Source organism: Triturus cristatus, chromosome 9, assembly GCF_964204655.1.
Source record: "Triturus cristatus chromosome 9, aTriCri1.1, whole genome shotgun sequence".
Classification (NCBI taxonomy): domain Eukaryota; kingdom Metazoa; phylum Chordata; class Amphibia; order Caudata; family Salamandridae; genus Triturus; species Triturus cristatus.
In genome coordinates this window covers 1,198,180,501-1,198,202,484 of record NC_140592.1, presented here as the reverse complement: position 1 = coordinate 1,198,202,484, position 21,984 = coordinate 1,198,180,501, and positions in this window count along the sequence as shown.

The window sequence follows — 21,984 nt, the reverse complement described above, 5'->3', positions numbered from 1 at the left end:
TATGTTCTTCAGTGTTCCTCCTTGAATCAATCCAAGCCTTATTTCACTAGCATGAGCTCCCTAATCACTTTCAGGAGACTCTTCCCTCCTACATCTTTCATATTGGTCATCCCAAAACTCATATTCCTACTATAATCTCACAATGTACACTTTCTAGATCTTTCCCCTCTACTCTCCCTCCACTATTGTTGTCAATCCACTTCACCTACTCACATCGCCACGGTTCACATAAATTTTTTATTTAAATGGACTATTCCATCACTGATCCTTTATGGCTTACAGCATGGCATGCGACTGACCACTAAGCAATCCAACATCTATTCAGGGTGAGTGGGCTCAATATGATCTCATGGATGATGTGCCTGCACTGACTGTGAGCTTAGTGATTCCCTATGAGTAGTGGATGTAAACCACTTGTAAGCTGAAATTACTACACATGCATTGCAGCAGACAGAGCACAACTTTCGTCTTTGCAAACTTATCAGGTACATGCATTCTACGCAGGCCACTTCTAGTAGATGGTACTGACAGGTCTCTTCATTTACCTAATGCTTGATGCTGTCCCTGCACCTCCTTCATTACAGTAGCTATGTAAGGCTACTTTGGTATACCTTTGTCAAAAAACTTTGGTTTGGCTGTGGGCCAGGGAATGCTGTGATGATGTGGCAACAAAGGGGTTTTGAATGTGCTGAGTCTTGCCAGTGCTCCGCACCGGCAGTTCTACCAGGCAGGTGCCTAAAGGTGTCTCTGTTAGTCTCTCCACTTTTGCACTCATCCTGGGGCTTTTTAGATAGTCTTCACTATGCAGCAGTAATACACTCCATTTACTTTGAGCTCACTTCTGAGGGACTCTTTATAATCTTTTGTAGTTACATCATTTAAGTTAGGAGGTATTTTCAATGTCCTATGTCACAGAGACCAAGGCATTGTTGTTACTTCTGTATCGTATGCACCTAACACCCATTGACATGGCCAATGGCCCAAACTAGGCAGCCAGGCGGCACACCATGCAGATCACAGGCTTACTGCTTCTGCATTCTATGACGCGCCCTTCATTGCATCTGCCACGCTCCTTTGAGAGCCCCACCAGTGTTTTGGAATACCACTACATGCACTATGCAACACTGCCTGGTCTGAGGAACATCTGCATCCAAGTAGCCATCTTTGCCCACCGCTTTGCCACTGCTTAGTGTGACCAACGGTCCGTAAATCTCACGGACCGTCCGTAATTGATTTCTCACATCTGTTGTCCACAAAGATCTCTCTTACTGATGCCTTTTGTCCTTACTTTTGGGCATTGCAGGGAGCAGGGCTGTCCCCTGTAAGAATCCTCAGCTCCCTGATGGGGCTCGGACCACCTGGCACTCCTCCTCTGAGCACAAGAGCAGCCCCACCCCACCCATTGTCATTCTGTCTGTCAGCTGATTGTCATATATACGGGTCAGTGCAGCCTTTCTACAGGGAAAGGCGGGCAAGACAACATAACCTGCACTCGCAGACAACAGCACCGACGTGACTCGAGTCCCTTCCACTACAGATTTTTTTTCTTTTAAAATTTTGTACCACTAGGAATATTGCGGCCAGGGCAACCGCTCATGTGGCCCATGCTATGCCACTGCCTATAAGTATGGATGACATCTGACTCTTGCACCTTGTAGCCCTCATCATCTTAAGTAACATTTCCCATACATTGACATTCACATTTATGAGTCTTTGTCTCTATATAGTATGTGTGTGCTGTAATGCACTCTGACACCCTGCCGTACATACTTTGAATGAGTAGCGCTATAAAAGAAATTAAATAAACATGAGAGATGGTCTATGTGAAGATGAGAGGCACCTTTGGAGGGTGGTAGCAAGGTGGGACTGGCAGTTCCCGGCATCTGTCGTTTTCCCTGAGAGGCTGGAAGGGTGGGGAGGCGGTTTTGTGACTAGGAGCTGGCACTGCAAAGTTCCTTGCATATCCAGCAGTTTTCAGGCAACAATAACAGCGTCACGATAACTCTGGTGACTAATGTACCCGCTGGAGAGAGATGGAAGTTTTGTTTAGTGGCAGTTTTTAATCATCTAAGGTAGCACAGAGTAGGGTTAATATGCCTGCTGTAATGACTGTGTACCCTGCATATCAAAGAACAGTATTTCATGTGCAGAGCTCAGTGGGTTACTGCGTTTGTCATTGAGATTCTTTATTTACTGTGCAGTTCACAAGTTACATACGTAATCTAGCACAGTGAGCTATGAACTGCCACCAAAGAGCTGCATGCACGCTGCATGGCACAGGTTACAAAGTTATGTTTTCGTCCCAGATTTTCATTAACCTGGTGTTGCTAAAAAGGGTTTGTTTGGGTAGAAATAAATTCTTATCGTTAAAGTCAACGCTAACTACTGTGTTATGTTCTGGATCCTGAGTTTGTGCTTCTTCAGACCCATCACTCTTACAAAAGGCCTACCAGTATGGGTGACATACATCCTACATCTTGAAGTCCCCGTTGCCTTAAGTAATGTTTTCTATACACTGATTTACACAAGTATGATTCATTGTCTCTGTATGTTTGTGATGTAAAGTGCTCTGGCACCCTACACTGGTATGAGAGGCATTAGAAAACAAAAGAAATATGTGTGAGAGAGGGGCACTGTTGGTGATAGTGAGATTGTTGTATACGGGTGCACAGTAAGGTCATCATTTCCTATGCTTTAGAATCTAATACAATTGAATAAAGAATGACAAATGTGTTGTAGAATGCACCATGTTTTCTCAAATTTTCTTGGGGGTGCGAAAATAAAGGCTGTAAGCTGTCAGTTTGTTTGTAACACATAACTTCTAAATATCTGCAAATGAACTGTCAAATGTTTCAAAACATTTCAGCAGTTAGGAAACCACAAATGGACCACTTGTATGTAATTCAGAAGTGTGCTGGAAGTAGAGTTTCAATAGGATCAAAACAATCAAGACACTTTACTTGGCGATGTTCAAATGATACATATTTGCCGAAACCACATTCACAGACATTAGTATTTGTGTGCTGTATAGCTTTATCAGTAAAACTGCATGTTGGCATTTTTGATGCATTTAATAGAAAATGTTCTGTGTGTAAAAGAGTGCCTCCGTCTGACCTACAATAATGCCTCAACACTGTATATAGTTTCTAGTCTGTAGCACACTTCTCTGCATCAATGAGAATCTGCATTTTACAGCTCAAAAAAATGAAACAGCCCAAGCAGAATACTATTTCCCATATAAAGGTAAAATAGGGAGAGCTGATATATGGCTAGCCAGGGCATTATATGGTAATGTCAACTCCTATCTAACCATTCTAACCCACAATGATACCATAACACTCATCAGTCTGCAGCCAATTATAGCTCATGCAGGCTGGTTAATAACTCCCTTTTCCTGCTTAATGCTCTGACCCTCACACAAGACCTGTCCGCTATGGGTCTTATCCATCACTCAGTACTGTACCAGCCCCTATACCACTCATCCCCAGCTGAACAGACATGGAATACCTGAAGCGATTTGACACATAAAGCTGGCCAATCAGAGGACTGCACTCTAGGCCAGAACTACATGTTCCAATTAGCTACTTAGGACGGATAATTTTGAATAGGTTACAAAATTGGGCAAAATCAAATGAAATTCTTTCAGATCTACAGTATGGATCCTCTCTGTAGTATGGACTACAAACAGGGACTAAATTTAAGTTGCCTAATTGAGAAATACACCATGATTAAAAAAATAAAAAAATAATACAGCACTTTAGGATGAGTAGTTTAGGACGATAAAGGAAAGTTGCACTGGTTGTACTTTATTACTTCAAGCACTGCACTTTAGTATTAAGAATGGGATATGAACCACTGTATTTTATAAGAGTTGTATCCAGTCGGGATATAGCTGAAACACGCCATACTGCACTTTATCAGTTTCTGCCTCCTTCAAATGTTTTAGATGTATAAGAATGAATATTGGTCTAATGGTGTTTTAAATTCCCTCTTTTTATCTATGGTTGTTGTTCTCTTTATGCTTCTGCTCAATAAAATAAAAAATAAAAAAGAGGAATACAATATGATTAAAAAGGAGAATATCTATCTCGCTTTTGTAGACCTTTTGTCTGCTTTTGATTGCGTTAGCCATGGTAAGTTGTAGAACATTTTAATGGATCTGGGCGTAGAGAAAACCGTTATCCATTTTTTAAGGGAAATATATTCAGGAAGTTGGGCCAAAGTTTGCGATGGTATTAGGGGTAAGTGCACACAGCTCTTCCACATTGAGCGAGGGGTGTGGCAGGGCTGTGTGCTCACTCCCTTTTTATTTTCCTTAAATATCAATATTATAGAGAGTGAATTAGCCAGAAAATGTAAGAACCTCCCTCAAATTGGTCATCGTCCCACTTCTGCCCTTCTCTATGCAGACAATGATGTCCATATGGCAAGAACACCACTGGGCTTACAAAGTTTGCTCACTAAGTTTGTCACCTATATGCAGGGCTTGCGTCTTTTAGTCGATCAAAAAAACCCATATATTATGAAATGTGGAAGGAGGACCGCAAAAAGCCACGATTTTAAAATATCTGATGTAAAGATCAGCACTACAGTGATCTTCTCCTATCAGGGCATACTGTTCGATAAGGAGGCCACAGGGATACAGGCTATAAAGACCAGGAATCTGCTGTTTGAGAAAAAAATTATGGCCCTATTTAATTTCGCAAGAAAGCTAGGTACGAACCCGCCTTATGAAACCCTAAAGATATAGAAGGCTAAATGTCTATCCCTTGCTACATATGGGGCAGGTGTGTGGGGACATGTTAATAGTAAGGCACTTCAAACTGTAGAAAATACATTTTTAAGGCACCTCTTCAACGTACCTAAAAGCTCACCTACTTGTGTTTGCCATGGAGAATTGGGATTATTATTCCTTGCTGATATAATGAAGATACAACCCATTCTGCTATGGCACAAAATTTGGACCCAGGAATTTACTGGTTTTAACTGAGCCTTCATCAGAGATTGTCTCAACCTAAGTTTTGTTTAGCGTTTTCCATAGTTATTTTGCATTAAACAATTCTTATCCAATATGTGACACTCATTATATTTTGAGCAGCCTGATACTTTAATAGACATAAGTAGAAAGGATTTCAAAGCAATGTGCTGGGGCACTTGGGAGAACTCAGTTTGTCTACAGAATTGTTAAAACCTATTGTGTTAAAAAATCAATCTATGCTGATTACATGTGACATGCAGCCTTACCTTAAGTGCATTCTGAACTCTAGGCATTGGTTTGTACTCACACATTTCAGAATGGATATTTTTCAACACCTAATCAGCTGTCCTGAAATGAATAATTGGTCCCAAACATTAGATAACTGTCCTTGCAACCAAGTGTCAAAACAAAGCACTATGCATGTGGTCTTTTTCTGTAAACTATATATTGAACAGAAGAAAAGTTCCATTGTTCCATTGTAACAGGCTTTCAATTTTAAGCAATGCTGTCATGGATACTTTTTAATAAAATTCTATCTTCCTTGGACATATGCTGTTGTATTGTGGGCAGTGACTTTTGTGAGAAAGAAGCTCTAACCATGTGTTATATCATGTATCCGACTGTATTTTCAGACTATATGTTCTTAACTTATTTATTCATTGTTAGAAATGGGGGTCTCTAGTTGGCAGAGGTAGGTACCTTTGGCCAAATAGGGACCCCTGCTTCTAGTCAGGGTAAGGGGGATACACACTTTAGATAACCCCTGCTCACCCCCTTGGTAACTTGGCAGAAGCAGACAAGCTTATCCCAAAGGCAATGTGTAAAGTATTTGTACCAACACACACAGTAACACAGTGAGAACACCACAATAGGACACCACACCAGTTTAGAAAAATAAAATATCTTTATCTAAACTAAGCAAGGCTAAAACGACAAAAATCCAACATACACAGTTAAAAATATGACTTTAAAAAGGTTTCAAGAACTTGTACCATAGAAAACGATGTAACCAAAGTACCTGTAGATGCGTCAAAGTTCCAGAAGTCAAACAGCTGCAGAGTCAGAAAACAAATAGATGTGACACTCCTGAGACCTTGGCCAGGCGATGCGACAGTTCTGCGACACACAGAGGGCGAGTTGCGTCAAATCCGGTCTGTATGGGGAGTGATGCGCTCATTCTTCGAGACGTTTCCAGTTCGCAGGTGATGCGTCGGGAAAGCATGCCGCACATGTACGATGTGTGGATCTTTGGGATGCGTCAGCGCTCGATGCGGCGGCATTGCGCCACGCTGCGTCAGTCCTCTTCAGCCGCCATCCCTAGATGCGTTGATTCTTGCAGCGACAACAGGCGCTGCGACGGTTTTCGCAGCAGTGCGGTAATGCGTGGAAATTCTTCTCGCGCCGTGAAGATGCGTCAGAAAAACAGCCGCAAGAAGAGCGATACGTCGATTTCTGTAGCTCTTTGAGTTTCTTCTCTCTTCCAGCTCCCAAACAGCAGCAACAACCTCCAGAGGCCCAAAACTGGCACAGGTACCTCAAGGCAGGTCAGAACTCACAACAGCAGAGTTCAGGGGAGCTGGGGGTGAAGTCTTTGTGTCCCTGAGACTTCTGAACAGGAGGCCAGCTTACTTCAGGCCCTTGGAGATCTCCTTCAAGCAGGGGACACAGCACACAGCAAAGTCCTTCTCCTTTCCTTGGCAGAAACAGCAACTGCAGGCCAACCCCAGACACACAGCAAGGGCAGTACTTCTCCTTAGCCTCTCCAGCTCTTCTCCTTGGCATAGGTTCCTCTTGAATTCCAGGAATGATCGAAAGTCTGGGGTTTTGGGTCTGATACTTAAACCCCAAAATGTCTTTGTTCTCACTGTGCAAGGGACTCCTAGCCCAGTTTAAACCAGTTCTGGGGGCACTCTGCCAGTGCACTACAACATCCTTTGTTAGTGTGGGCCTTGGTCGCAGACACACCACAGGAGGGCGGAGCCAGCATTGTGGAAAGCAGGCACAGCCCTATTCAGGTACAGGTGCTACTCCTCCCACCACTCCAAATGCAGATCAGGCCTATTCAGCCTAGTGCTGACTCATCCAGACTCCTGGAGCCACTGCACCTTCCCATCCCCTGTCACTCCAAAGCCAGACAGTCAATCCACAAACAGGCAGAGGCAAACAGGAAGGTTGAACAAGAAAATCGCCACTTTCTAAAAGTGGTATTTTCAAAAACACCATCTTTACTAAAAGATGTGTTATTAGATCCTGAGTGCAGGGGTACCAAACTCAATTTTCTTATCTTACTCCTATGGGAAGATATGCTTGTAAAATGTTACAAAGCATTCCCCATTCTGTCCTATGGAAGATATGGTTGTAAAATGTTACAAAGCATTCCCCATTCTGTCCTATGGGCAAGATGGCCTTTCAATAGAGAAAAACGAAATTTTTTCACTATCAAGACATGTTACACGCACCAGTACATGTCCTACCTTTCACATACACTTCTCCCTACCCAGGGGGTACCTTGGGCCTACCATAGGGGTATCCTATGTGCAAGGAAAGAGAAGGGTAGGGCCTGTCAAGTGCGTGCACTTGCCAAGTCGACATGGCAGTTAACAAGCTGCGCACAGGCACTGTGGTGGCAGGCCTGAGACCTCTTTTAAGGGCTACTAATGTGGGTGGCCCAATCAGTGCTGAAAGCCCTCTAGTAGCATTTGAGTTACCAGCTCTGGCACACTCAGTGCACTTTATTAGCGACTTACTGGTAAAACAAATATGCCAGTCATGGATAACCAATCACAATAACAAGTTACACAGAGATCATATGCACTTTAGCACTGATCAGCAGTGGTAAAGTGCCCAGAGTCCTATAGCCAACAAACACAGGTCAGGAAAAAATAGGATGAAGAAGCTTGGGGATAACCCTGCAAAAAGGGCCATTTCCAACATTTATTTGTGCATTTGTGCTATGCTTTTATTTAGTATAATTATTAAATGCATCGCTGTGCATTATACATAGTCATAACATGAATAGCTGCCTTTGTTCATATTATATATATATTTTTGCACTGCAGTGTCTTTCTGCTTTATGATTTTAATTGACACTAACAAAGCTGACTTTGATTTGATTTGCTGGACATGGGGGGTGGAATCTGGGCTAAACTTGCACTGCACTGACCCAAAAAAACTGAATGAGGATAAGGAGCCCATCTGTTCTGGACACACAATCAAGTCAAAGGACTATGGACCACAGGTACAAAAGCATTTTTGCAGTCTGAAAAGGCAGGGTTCACAGAATTAGGCTGTTCCGAACGCAAAAATGCATTTTCATATGTACAAAGCACAAGTTTCGATTCGGTAACATGTTAGCGAATTGCTATCTATGTGTAGCGATTCGGCATTTGGAAGGGGCGTATTTAGGGAGTTCCTTCCAAATACAGCATTGCAGTTCTATGAATGAATGTTTTGCAACCGAATTGCGTTAGCCAATCATTCATTTTCTACCGACACCTCAAAGGTGGTGGCAAACATTTGCAAATGGGACAGGGTCCAATGAAAGACCTTCCCGTAATAGATGTTGAAAGAAACATTTTTAAGAAATAGGCAGTGGTCCTTTGGACCATCGCCTGCTCTTAAAAAACTAAATTTAAATGATTCATTGAATCTTTGGAAAAGCATCCCGTTTTCCTTTTATGGAAAATGGGCTGCCTTAAAAAACAAAATTGCTATATTAAAAGGCGATCACAGACATGGAGGTCTGCTGACCCCAGAAGGCCACCATCCCTGTGATGACTGCAGTTCCTGATGGGTCGCAAACTGCAACCTACCTCATTAGAATTTATGAGATAGGTCGATTTGCGACCCACTAGGAATCGGTATTTAAGCGCTCTCCTTGTGAGCGCCGGGCCTGCCATTGGCTATGAAGCATGGACAGTCACGGCACCACGCTCCAGCTCTCTAGCAATGACCTCATGAGCGAGCCTCCATTGATGACATGCCCAGGATATGTGCCTAGCTCCGTGTCTCAAACATTCTAGGGCTAGGTTTCAAGTCATAACTTATCAAGTCCTGGCGTATTGTTGGGGAAAGATTAACTGCATATTCAACTAAACGATTTTTAACCGAAGCATTTCACCCAAGGGTACTCGGTTATGTAATGGAAAAATTTCCGATCGAAATGTAAGGCTGCATTAAAAGACATATCTATATTTACTTATGTGACGTATAAAGCACCAGCATATTCCTAAAGTCACTTTGGGCCAGATGTATCAAAGGGTTTTGCCCATTCTGTGTCTATGGGGAAATGTGTTGATACATATGGCCCTTTACAGCGTAGATGGAGGGAAGGAGACAAGGGGCCGCAAAACTACACGCTAAAACCATTCACCAACACTAAAATCATCTACTTCGAATTAACTTCAAGCTCAAGTTGTCTATAGCATAGATAGTCAGGAGCACTGCACAGACTCCCAAGATATTGCAAAGAAACAAGGCATTTAAGGGCAAAAATTCTATGTTAAAATGCCAGCCACATCCCACCATATGAAAATGCTAGGGCTGTAGTCTACGGTCATTGGGTAAAATGGAGTACTTTTCATACAGTTAATCAAATAGCAGTCCGTTCAGATTGCCCACCTGTAAATCACAGTGCATTTTAAAGCCAGCGGATAGGCTGCCTTATAAAAATGCGAGATCAGTCATGCATTGACTCCAAGCTTAATGCATAGCCTAATACCTTATATTATGATAAACCAATACCACCTTCTAGTGTAATGATGCATTTATTTGACTAACGACCATACGAAATTATATCTCTACCTCCATCATGAACTATTATGTTTCATTCTAGCAGCTAGAAGTGGGCCAGTTTTAAATCATACAGTAACCTGCTACAAGAAATGAAAATATTGAATATTTCAACTTCAATATTCAAAGTGATATTTCAGAAGCTATGGCGAAAATGAGTAGAGTGAAGAAGCAATATATATTTTTGCAAACTGCAAGTGCTGTGAACTCCACCGAGCTGTTCACAATTTGCCTGAATCAGCAGGGTGGAGGGCAGTCGTGTGTGTGTTGGACGGAGCGGAAGCTGTGTTTGAGGCAGACATAAGGTCAGAGGCTCACAGCTAAAATAAAGCCGTCAGTTTTACCAGTGATCAGAGCACGAAAAATGCTTTCCTGAAGCTCTGTCCAGACTCAGTCAAGGTCCGGGTCATTTCCTTCTTCTGTCATTGGTTAGTCCTCACATGATCAGCCAATGAGAGAACGAGGTGTGTTCCTCGGTGGGACAGTTAAGGGCTTATTACTATAGTGGCGAGACCGCCACGACAGGCTGCTGTGGTGGTCTCACCGTCATCGGAATGACCTTTACCGCTCGCCACATTAGGATGGCGGGCGGTGGGATGGCGGTCGGAAACACTGACTGCCACGCATCCGACTGACTCCTTGAGCCCGCCGGTGCGGCGGAGGGCCTCGCAATCCCTGCAATGGTGGTGGTGCCTACGGGGCACCTCCGTAGGGATTATGATGTCCCTCCCTACCAGCCTTTCATGGCAGTTCCCCTGCCATGGAAAGGATGGCAGAAAGTGACATTGGGGGCCAGTAGAGGGCCCCCCTTCCCTCCCTTGCCCCCCTTCCCACCGGCCCTCCGATGGCACTGAGGGCACCTATCGTGCCCCCCTACATGCCCCTGCACCACGTGGCAGGCACCGCATGGTGCCTGCCACATAGTGCAGGGATATGTCCAGTGACCCCTTTTTGTATTGCGGCGTGTGCTGCAACCAGCTGCACCGACCACATTACAAAAGATAGGCATTGCGACAGCCGTGGTTGAGGTCACATCATAATGCCTATGTCGGGACCGCCGATACGCCTGCCCGCCATCGTAATCAGCCCCTTAGTATGCAGACGCCATTGCTGCCTGCCCCAGTTGTTGCCCTCACTGCTGCCTCTCCATTTTGTTATGCTCAGACCAATGCAGGGATTGTGAAAAAATACCCCGATAACCCATAAAGTGGGGATCAAGGTGTGGCTTAGTTAAGGGTTTGGAGTCACAAGGGGCATAGTCATGAAAAGCAGAGTCTGACAGCCAATATAGTCATTTTATTAAAATGCCGTAAACAAATTGGCAACAAGGGCAAATGTGACAGTAAAGATGTTCCAACTTAATTGGTCACAGAAAGGATGCATTTTAAAATGTCTTACATGGTTAAGACACCTGCTGCAGAGATCATTGTTGCCCAGCAATTTTGCAAACAATTATAATAATGGTAAGATAACGCTGGTGGTTAATGTAGTTCAGAGAGAGTTCTCACAAATTTGAATCATAAAGTAGCACAGAGGGTTAAGGTACCTGCAACAAAGCACATCATGTAATGTGCAGATCACAGATCTGTATTTTATGTAGATAGGTGAGTTAGCACTTTTGGCACAATGATCTTTTGGTTACTTCTAGTTCATAAGCTGCAATCCTTCTAATATTGCACAGTGAGCTATGAGCCGGCATCAAGGAGCTATATTCAAAATGAAAGTAAAGGGTTTAGATACTAATTGTTTTTTCCCAATCTACTGTTATTCTAAGTTTTCAAAGATGGGATCCTATGGGTTGTAATAAAGTCTTGTTAGTACGGTCAACTCCAAAAACTGAATTCCGAACCTGCACTGTAAACATATAAGGGCCGATTACGATGTCGTCGGAATTCCTCTGACGCTAGTCAGAAGCTTTTGGACCGCGGTCGGAAGCTTTCCACCCGACGCAGTCTGTTTGCGGCTCGACCATCCGATTATGATGTCAGCGGTCAGAATGTAAATCGGACGGTCATTCCGACTCGGTTCCGACCGGCTCTCTGAGTCTTCCAGCCAGTCAGAAATGCTCCGTAATTTCCTATAGACAGGGTTTCCGCCATCAGTATTACAATGTCAGTTTCCCACAGCCCTTTCCAACAGTCTTTCCGACATGGAAAGACTGTTGGAAAGCAACTTTGGGGGCCGTGGCAGGGCCCCCTTGCCTCCGTGGTCTGCGGTTTGTGGTCGAGGGAGTACCTAGGGTACCCTGATGTAAATCCCTCAACACTGTGTGGCACTCACCATGTTGTGCCTGCCCCAGGGTGCAGGGTTTAACACACACCCCCATTTCTCTATAGGAGCCTGTGTTACGGCCGGTTTAGGGCTGTGACACACGCTTCCATAGAGAAAAGTGAGTATCTGACCGAACAGTGTTCTGTCGCATCGTATTCAGGTGCTTAGACGCCGACCGGAGGTCGGTCGGTCCCGAGTCCGAGGCGGTGTCAGTCGAAGGCAACTCTGATCGACATCGTAATAAGCCCCATAACGTCTAATAGTATGGATAATATAGGACTCCTACACTTTATAACCCTAATTGTTTTACTTGACATTTCCTGTTCATTGATTTATATGCTTGTATCATTTATTGTCTCTCTGTATGTGATGTGAAGCTTTCTGCACTTTACACCGTGATGAGTAGCTCTACAATTGAAATAAATTTAGTAACTGCCATTTACGTCATTATTTGTGTAATAACGCGCACACACACAGATACTTCCAGCATTCTTATAGTGCATGCACATTTGTTACATAAGGAGATTGAACAAATCAAAACCTCCAAATCATAGATTCTTTATAAACTTTCAAAAAGTGATAACATTGTGTGCCTTTGTTTCATTCCATTTCATTGGAATCTAGGCCCTTTTTATTCAGGCCTTTGTTTGAGGCCCAGCTGGAAGTAAAAATAAAGAAGCTCCCTCACTGCCTGCAGGTTCCTGCTCCGAACAGAGAGCAAACAATGTGCAGGCGCTGCTGAATTGTGTCCTGTTGTTTGAAAATGACACTAGGACAAATTCAGCATATTTTTCTAGGTCATTTGGATGCCACAGCTTGTTCAGGAGTAGCTGCTGGAACGGTCTGCTCCCTAGGTCTGCCGGTCTCTCTGAGTATGGGAACAAAGGCAGGCTTCCTCATGGCTCTGGTGACAGAAAGCTACAAGCCACAGTTCTCTGCCAACTGATCTTTAAAGAGGTCTGCATCATGGCATGTGCCTTGCACTGCTGAGCACGACAAGGTGCCAGTCACTGCCGGGACCAGATGAAGGAGTGATGTACTGGTGCCGTTGTCATGTCCGTTGGAAATGTGTGGTCACCAGCTGCTGCCTCACACTTCGAGTATGTATTTTGACAGGTGGTGAGCAACGTATTGCATGCTGGTGTGTGTGTGCATGTGCGTGTGTGTGCATGCATGCGTGCATGCGTGCGTGTATGTGTGTACCCTTGTGTGTGTGCTTGAACATATGTATTCTTGAGAATATCAGTGCATGCATTTGTGAATGTGTGCAAGTATGACTGTGGATGATCATCTGTCAGGGAACAACATCCCTATAATTATAGTGGCAACTATGGAACAACAGTGGCCACCACTGTAGTGTCTAGCTAGGCACGCTCTAGTGTTCCACCAGTGATGTAATACACACTTCACACCCACCCACCACAGGCGTCACCAGTCTGGTGACCCTATCAATAAAAGGGGCCGGGCGCTCATGCCCTGGGCAGTTGTTACACCACCCTGCAGAGTGTCTGTGTCCGTCTTTTATTACTATGTGGGCCTGAGGCCCAACTGGACAGTGACGACGAAGGTGGGATGTGTCCGCGTGTGCAGCTGCCGTTTGTGAAGGTGTTGTGAAAGGGGATGTGTGCGGCTCGTGTTAAGGGCACCCCCCCTTGCGGATGGCGAAGCTATTGTCGGAAGAGCTGCGGGGAATGTGAGAAGCCCCGGGGTGAAGAAGATAAGCAGGAGCCCACCCCCAATTGAAGAGTCTGCAGCGGTGCCGTCCCCCACGAGGTAAGCCCTGCGAGGCCAGACTACCCTGACGCCGACTGTAGGGCGAGTAAAGGGAGCCGTGGCACGCTTCCGCCGCCTGCTTACAAGAGCACAGGAGGTCTGTGGGGGCCCACCTGCCTTGAAGGTAGAAGGCAAGCCTGCCGCGCAGAGGAGGGAGAACGGAGTAGCTACCCGCGAGGAAGAGGAGCTCTGCCAGTAGCGGAGCAAGGAAGTTCCGGCACCGGTTCTAGCCCCTCCCCCCCTACTTCTCCGCACAGCGAGGGAAGTGGAAGAAGACTGCGGAGGGCGGGTAGAGTAATGCAGTGATCAAAGCAAGGGAGAATTGAAAGTAATTATCTGCAGCACGTACTGCGAATAATCAACTGCAGCCATCGGAAGTGGCAAGAAGTGTCTCTCCATGTAATCCACTGAAGTTGCACCTGGCCTGACTGCTTGGCCCCGCTAAAGAAACAAGACTCACTGCGGTGAAGAAGGTCCTGCTGAGGCTGGCAACAAGCGTGCTTCCCAGAGGAAATATCCGTCTGAGAAGGTGCCCATCATGTGGCTGGGAAATCCTTAACTCCAGTAAGCCCGCAATCAAAGCACCGGAGGAGATCTGCAAAGTCAGCAGCCTGAGAAACTGATTGGGATCCTTAAAGCGGCAATGCCTCAGTAGTGGGGCTTAAAGCGGCAATGCCACCTGCTGGCTGCTGAGGGGACCACCTCTAAGAAAAGAGCACAGTGTTGAAGGAGAGTGCATGGAAAGACAGTTGCATGCTGCTACAATAGAAACAACAATTGAGGCAAAGGTAAAAAAAAAAAGACTAAGTGACAGCAGGAGGGGACAAAGCAGCCCCTACTACAGTGGTGTCCCGTGCTAGATGAAACCCCCCACAGGGCACAGTGCAAAAGAAAGCAACACAAGTGATGGGAGGTGAGCACTAAAGAAAAGACTGTACACCGTAGTTAGATCACAATGAAGACTACCAGGTCATGCCGAGACTGCAAAAAGAGAGGCAACTCCATACGCAGACGTTGAAAAGGAAAATACAACATCAAGCAAGTGTGCAGCAGCACAGGAACAGCTGCTACAGTCTCAGAAACAGAACACTGAACAAAATGTGCAACAAGCGCATTCAGTGGAGAAAACGAGCGAAAGGCGCAGTCGGAGGCGCACCAAGCAGAGGCGACCAGAAAGAGGTTGAAGAAGTGGTCAGTTAGACCACCAGAAGCACAGACGCCCTGAAGAGGGCAGAATTGAAGAAGACCCCGAAGAGGGCAGAATTGGAGAAAACCCCGAAGAGGGCAGAATCGAAGAAGACCTGAGGAGGGCAGAATTGAAGACGACCCGAGGAGGGCAGAATTGAAGAAGACCCCGAAGAGGGCAGAATCGAAGAAGACCCGAGGAGGGCAGAATTGAAGAAGACCCCGAAGAGGGCAGAATCGAAGAAGACCCCGAAGAGGACAGAATCGAAGAAAACCCCGAAGAGGGCAGAAGTGAAGAAGACCCCGAAGAGGGCAGAATTGAAGAAGACCCCGAAGAGGGCAGAAGAGCAAGATCATGGTTGCAACGAAAGTCCCCAAGAGGAAGTACAAGTCCTACTGACAGGACAGACCTGAGACAGGCCCACAGGGAAGGTGAAACTGTTTGGACGACGACGCGGCCAGCGGGGTGTCCATGTGACGTCAACATGAGACGTCTGGCAGGATATCACCTCCACGTGGGATCCTGATCGAATGGAGGAGAAGAGAGTGGCATAACGCCAGCCACTCCACGAAGGGAGAAGGAACAGCGACTAAGTGCCACAGGGCAGATAACCATCAAGGGCGTGCAGGAGAAAAGGAACAGAGCGACAAGGGCTCATATCACCACAATATGAGCGCACCCCGAGACACCAGACAGCCACTCGCCAGACCGACTTCCCACGGAGAAGAACCAAACGCAAGCCGCAACTAGCGCAAAGCGAGTATCTCTCCAATGCTTCCTCGCCCGACTAGTCAGTCCCAAACATCGGCGGCCCGAGTCACATGACATCCCTGCATCTCACCGCAGATGCCACGGGTGACGGACAGCCTCAGCAAGATAAAGGCAAAATGCGAAGCCCTTCCAGTCCTTGCTCCACAAGATCAGACCGCCCCCTGCGGCCCAACTGAAGAACAATCACCGGAGTTCCACGAGGCGAGCCACCCAGGACCCATCTGTGTGCCACTGTCAGGGGCCGATTCACAGAAGTAACTTAAGGCAAAATCCTAAACTTACTACTTTTGGTATTCACAGAAGTTAGGATTTTGTCTTAAGTTTGTCTTAAGACAAACTTAAGACAGACTTAGGACAGTCTTAAGACAGATTTAAGACAAACTTAAGACAAACTTAAGACAGACTTAAGACAAACTTAAGACAAACTTAAGACAAAATCCTAACTTAAGTCTGTCTTAAGACTGTTTTAAGTCTGTCTTAAGACTGTCTTAAGTCTGACTTAAGATTGTCTTAAGTCTGTCTTAAGTTTGTCTTAACCCCTTCAGTGCCCGCCCCTTTCCCCGCCCTGTGCCGGCCGTTGCATTAGCGGGCGGGGTCTATGACGAGCTGGACTCGTCATGGGCACAGCGCTACCGCGGCCCATGACGAGTCCAGCTCGTCATGGGCACTGAAGAGGTTAAGACAAATTTAAGACAAAATCCTAACTTCTGTGAATACCAAAAGTAGTAAGTTTAGGATTTTGTCTTAAGTTAGTTCTGTGAATCGGGCCCTCAACCTACAGCAACCCGAAGTAGAGCACACTCACGGTCCACACGGCTCCAGGGCAGCCCAGCGGGAAGACTCTCCAGGAGGCTCCAATGGGAGAAGAGTGTGAGTGAGAGAGGCAAACCGGAAGTAGCTTGGCAGTCAGAAGCAAAGAAGACCATCAACCACGCCGCCTCCAGATAAAGGCTTCACATACAGAGATCTTCCAGAGTCGACCTCACCGCAGCTCTCAATGTACTGATGCTGGACCTTCATACAGGGACTTCGATGCTGCGAGACCAGAAGGGCCTAAACACCTTGCCACGGCCAACAAAAACATCATGACCATGCCGTCCAAGGCTCCAGCACCGCCTGGCTGATGGCCTGAAGAAACTGATTCAGTACTATCCGTTGTGTGTTTATGTTGTTCCAGGTTGGACTGTTATTTTTCTTTTCATTAAAGGTGGGGGGGATGTAGTGTCTAGCTAGGCACGCTCTAGTGTTCCACCAGTGATGTAATACACACTACACACCCACCCACCACAGGCGTCACCAAAAGGGTCTTTTATTACTATGTGGGCCTGAGGAACAACTGGACAACCACTAAGGTAGAGGTGGTCATAGGATATTTGTTATGGCCACACCAGGCATAATTCTAATTCTACAGTGTATTGCTGCCATTGATATTATTACTACAGCAATGAATGATGGACGGAATGCTGAGTAAATCAAACATTCACTCCCAGTCAAGAGATCTGGGTTAAATCCATCGTTTTTTTGCTCACCATGCCATTCCAGTTTGGACCCAGCCATATGCAAATCAGTCTTGACCCTGCTCCTCATGGGAACAGTCCAACCCAAACTGCCAAGCCGGGTACCGGGAGGAGGCCCTTTGCCATGCTTACTCTACCGCATTCTTTCACAATATCAAACTGTTGTTCATGTAGCTAGTTTGTCAGTCCATCTCCAGATGATATTAGCATGGAGATGGGAGAATGAATATTCATGTAGTGGGATAATACTTAGATACTGAAGCAACATTATGTTTCATGCAATCATACAGTGATTTACTAAGCTTATAATTCTGTTGCTCACACCATGATGATTTCGCAGAATTTGACGATTTCCTATGCAAGAAAGCTGTGTATAAGCCTAAAGTTTTGGGGATGGGCATCTAGGAATGCTGTCTATTTTCTTAGTGATTTTACTACTCACTTGGACTTAGAACAATTCTGCTTTTGCACTTTATTCAGTATTGACCTATTTATTGAGAGCCTTTATGGCAATTGACTTTATGCCTTTGCATTTATGATATCTGTACCACCCCTATGGAATATTTGTAATAAATCCTTGGTATTTTTATTTATGCTCTGGTACTCAATAATTGAGTCTATCCTTACCTAATAGACTGTATTTTGATATGTTGTTCGGTGCCTTATCTTGGCAACACATTCTATCGTGAAATTGAGGTTTAACACTGTCTCTGATTCATCCAACAGTGGGCGTACTATTGAGGACAAAGCAAAGATTACAGTAATATTTACAAAACCACAGAACCTGATTTGCTTGCCCTTGTGATGCTAAGTAAAAAAATGTAACGCAAGTCTTACGTTACATTTCAAATTGAGACGCGTTCCATGGGTAGAGCAAGAGCATTCCCATATATCCAACTATGGATATGGTGCATTCCCAGACTTACAAAGACTTGTAAACCTGGGAATGTGTCAAAATGTTACGCCTTTCCAAGTGAAGCATACCAAGGAGAAATATGTTTCTTTGTCCTCATTATTTCCTCTTTCCACTTGTGTTGTATTCTGCAGCACACTTTTATTTATTTATTCAAAGAGTTTTATATAGCTCTGACACAGGTATATCAGAGCGCATTACAGACATTCTTATGTCAGTTTTAGCAAACATAGAGTAAAAATGCACGCTTTTAGACAATTGCAACATAGCATTTCTTACACAGAAATAATACAAATGATATACAGTTGGAGTAAGAGATTTGCATTGAGGACTAGGTTTTGGAGCCTGAAGGATTAAGGTGGTGATTGATGAGAAGTTCTTTTAATTTTCTTTTGAAGCTCAAGAAGGAGGAGTTTGTTTGGGCTTTCTGCTTATGTGTTTCAGGTGGGATGAGTGGTGGTGCTTCTTACATTTCTCGACTGGACTGCCTTGGTGAGTTTGGATGCAAGGTAGGCTAGTACACTGGTGTGTAGGACTTTGTGGGTGAGGCAGGCAGTTTTTAAGCAGCAACAAGCTTCTTTACTCCAGTAAACACCCTTGCTGCCGCATTTAGGGTTGCTCTTAAAGGAGCCAAGTGTGAGTTTACAGTGCTGGTGAGGGATGCATTTCTGTAGTCCAGTCTTGAGAGAACTATTGCTTGGATAGCAATTTTTTGATCATTTGTAGCGAAGAAGGGCTTGATTTTGTGTAGGAGTTTTAGATGGTAGAATGCACTCTTCTCAGTATTCTTTATGTGTGGGTACTTGCTTAGGCTAAGGTCCAGGGTGATACCTAGCAACTTGACGCAGTCAGCCAGAGTGAATTTGCAATTAAAAGCATCAATTGTGTTTAGCCATTCTTGGACCTGGGTGGTCTCACCATTATTGGACAGGAGAAGGATTTCTGTCTTGTCTTGATTGAGTTTCAGGTGGTTGTGTGATAGCCAGTTTTGGACTTCTGAGAAAGTTTAATTTAATTGTTGTAAGTCCTCTATGGAGGATATTTTTAAGTAGAGCTGAGTTTCATCTGCATAGATGTGAAATGGGATGTTCGCTTTTTTTAGTATAATGGGGAGGGGTTCTATGTAGATATGGAAGAGAGTAGGAGAACGGACTGAGCCTTGGGGGACCCCCCTGGTTATGGTGGAAGTATCGGAGGTAATGTTGTTTATTTGTATTTGTTTCATTTTCTAACTGTTTGCCCAGCGGTCACTGCCATTCCATCTGGACCCTCACCTTTTGTCAGTAAGTCGGTTTAATCATAGGGATGGTTGACCAACACCCAAAGATGGAGACCAAATCAAAAAAGGAGACCAGATAGATAGGCCGGGACTCTTAGTTGTTCTCTGGTCGAGGCCACAGACTCTAACCACAGCCTTGACCCAGTTCTTTGCTACCGGAGGCAGAGGATCCTTTCATTTCAAACAGATTTCCCTCCTAGCAATAAGAATTAAATAAAAAAGCAACCCTCTACAAGGCCTCCTTAACAACAAAGTTGATGCGCCATCAACCCCCAAAAGAATCAGAGTTGTATTAAGTTTGATCTTGTGATCAAAGATTCCCTTAAGCGATAGTTCTACAGTGTCCCAAAAGATATTCAAGCATGGACATTCAGCAAAAATATGAACATCGTTGGCTTCTATGCAGCCACATTTCACACACTTGGGGGGAGGTTGAGGTGCAAACTTGGATATTTTATAAGGGGTCCAAAAAAGACGATTAATAGTAAAAAATGATTACGCTTCAAATTGGCCGGTTTAACCGTTGAATCAAGAGTCTTAAGAGAGCTATCCCAAATTATTTTGAAGCCCTCCTCATGCAGTGGTAATAACTTCCTCTTTTCTGCCCCTGAGAGTCCATTGTACCACCTTGCGACTTCCTTGTTCTTCGGTCTAACATCTTGAAAGAGCAACTCCAATTCAAAGTTACCACCAATATCCCTTTTTGATGCTACAATCCAAGAAGTTAGTTGGATGAACTTAAATCTGGACAGCTCATGAATAGTTTTAATACTCAGTACTTCCCAGGGGTGAACTTCTTCCGATGAAATTAAGTCTGACCAAGTTGAGACCCCCGCCCTTCTGAGTGGAACACTGAGGGCATCTTTTAGTCATTCTGGTGTTCCGGGGGACTCCCAAACTCGAGCAAAACCAGAAAAATATCCAATACCCCACCTCCTCCTAAGTCCATACCAACGATCCAAGGCAGCTCTCAGAACCTTTAGCCGGACATTCTTAAAAAACTTAGTAGCACTAAATTTATATAAGAAACCCTCTGCACTTGCAGGCCTTATCATTTCCCTCAAAATATTCCCCCAAGTAGAATCATCTGTTTTACCCAAAAGCATTCGAATATTTTTAAACTGAAAGGCAAGACAGTACAAATTAAAATCAGGTAGGGCTGATCCCCCTTTATTCAATTTACGTCTAAGCTTTTTCCAAGACATCCTGGTCCCTTTCTGGGCCCAAATAAAACTCAACACCCTCCCCTGGATTTTATTGATGTCTTTTTGGGGGAATCCTAGCGGATAGCGTTGAAAAGATAAGTTAATTTGGGAAGGATAACCATTTTTATCAGATTAATCCTTCCATAGATTGTCAACGGGAGGTTCCTCCACCTAATAAAAGTTCAATCTCATTGGAAACCCTAGAAAGATTCAAATGTGGGATTTTCTTGATATCTTTTACTATTGTGATACCTAAATATCTAAAATTAGAACTTACTTCTCTCTCCCAGGCAGTAATATTCCAACACATGACCTCAGTTTGGCAGTGTTAACCAAATAGCCAGAAAGAGAACCAAATTCCTCCAGTAGTTCTTCTACTCTTGGGACTGAAGTCAAGGGATCTGCTGTATAAATTAATAAGTCGTCATCATAGAGTGCAACTTTGGAACTGTAAGACGAGCAGCTGAATGGGACCACCAAGGGATCCAAACGCAACTGTTGAGCAATAGGCTTTATATAAATATGAAAAAGAAGGGGAGACAACGGGCCCCCCTGCCGAGTGCCTCTTAGAATATTAAAACTGGAGGACAATGTGACATTAAGAAAGATCTTAGCGGAAGCCCCGGTATAAATAGCCTTAATTGTATTAATAAAGTTGGTGCCGAACCCCATCAAGCTCAAAACCTCCCAGAGATAGATCCAGCATACTCAATCAAATTCCTTTGCGGCATCAAGTGCCACTACGGCAAGAAGGGCAGATCGCTCACTGGCAAGATCTATCGTGCCAATTAACTGCTGGATCTGATCCTATATAAACCTCTTAGGGATAAAGCCCTTCTGGTCAGAGTGGATAAGTTGGGGGGCGAGCTTGGCCAATCTCCCCACTAGAATGCTCATAAAGATCTTATAATCTGCATTAAGCAGAGAGATTGGACGGTATGAGTCGGCTCTGGCAGGATCTTTAGAAGGTTTTAAAATAAGAACTATTGAGGCCTCCTTCCAGGACTGAGCTTCCAAAACAGATATCAACTCATCTATCAAAAGACTATAGACTTCACTTGGAAGGGCATCAGTGCCCGCAGCTTTACCCCTCCTACCCTTACTTATGCTCAACCGAATCTCTGCCATTGTAATTGGATCATCCAAGAGTCTTACAACTTACATATGTTAGATTAGGGAGCTGCAACTTCCCCAACCAACTCTTAATACGCTCTGGATCAGGAGAGATCTCTTCTCGATATAACCTGGAAAAAAGAGACAGTAAACAAGCCTGCATATCCTCCTGCTTTCCTGAAGTGTC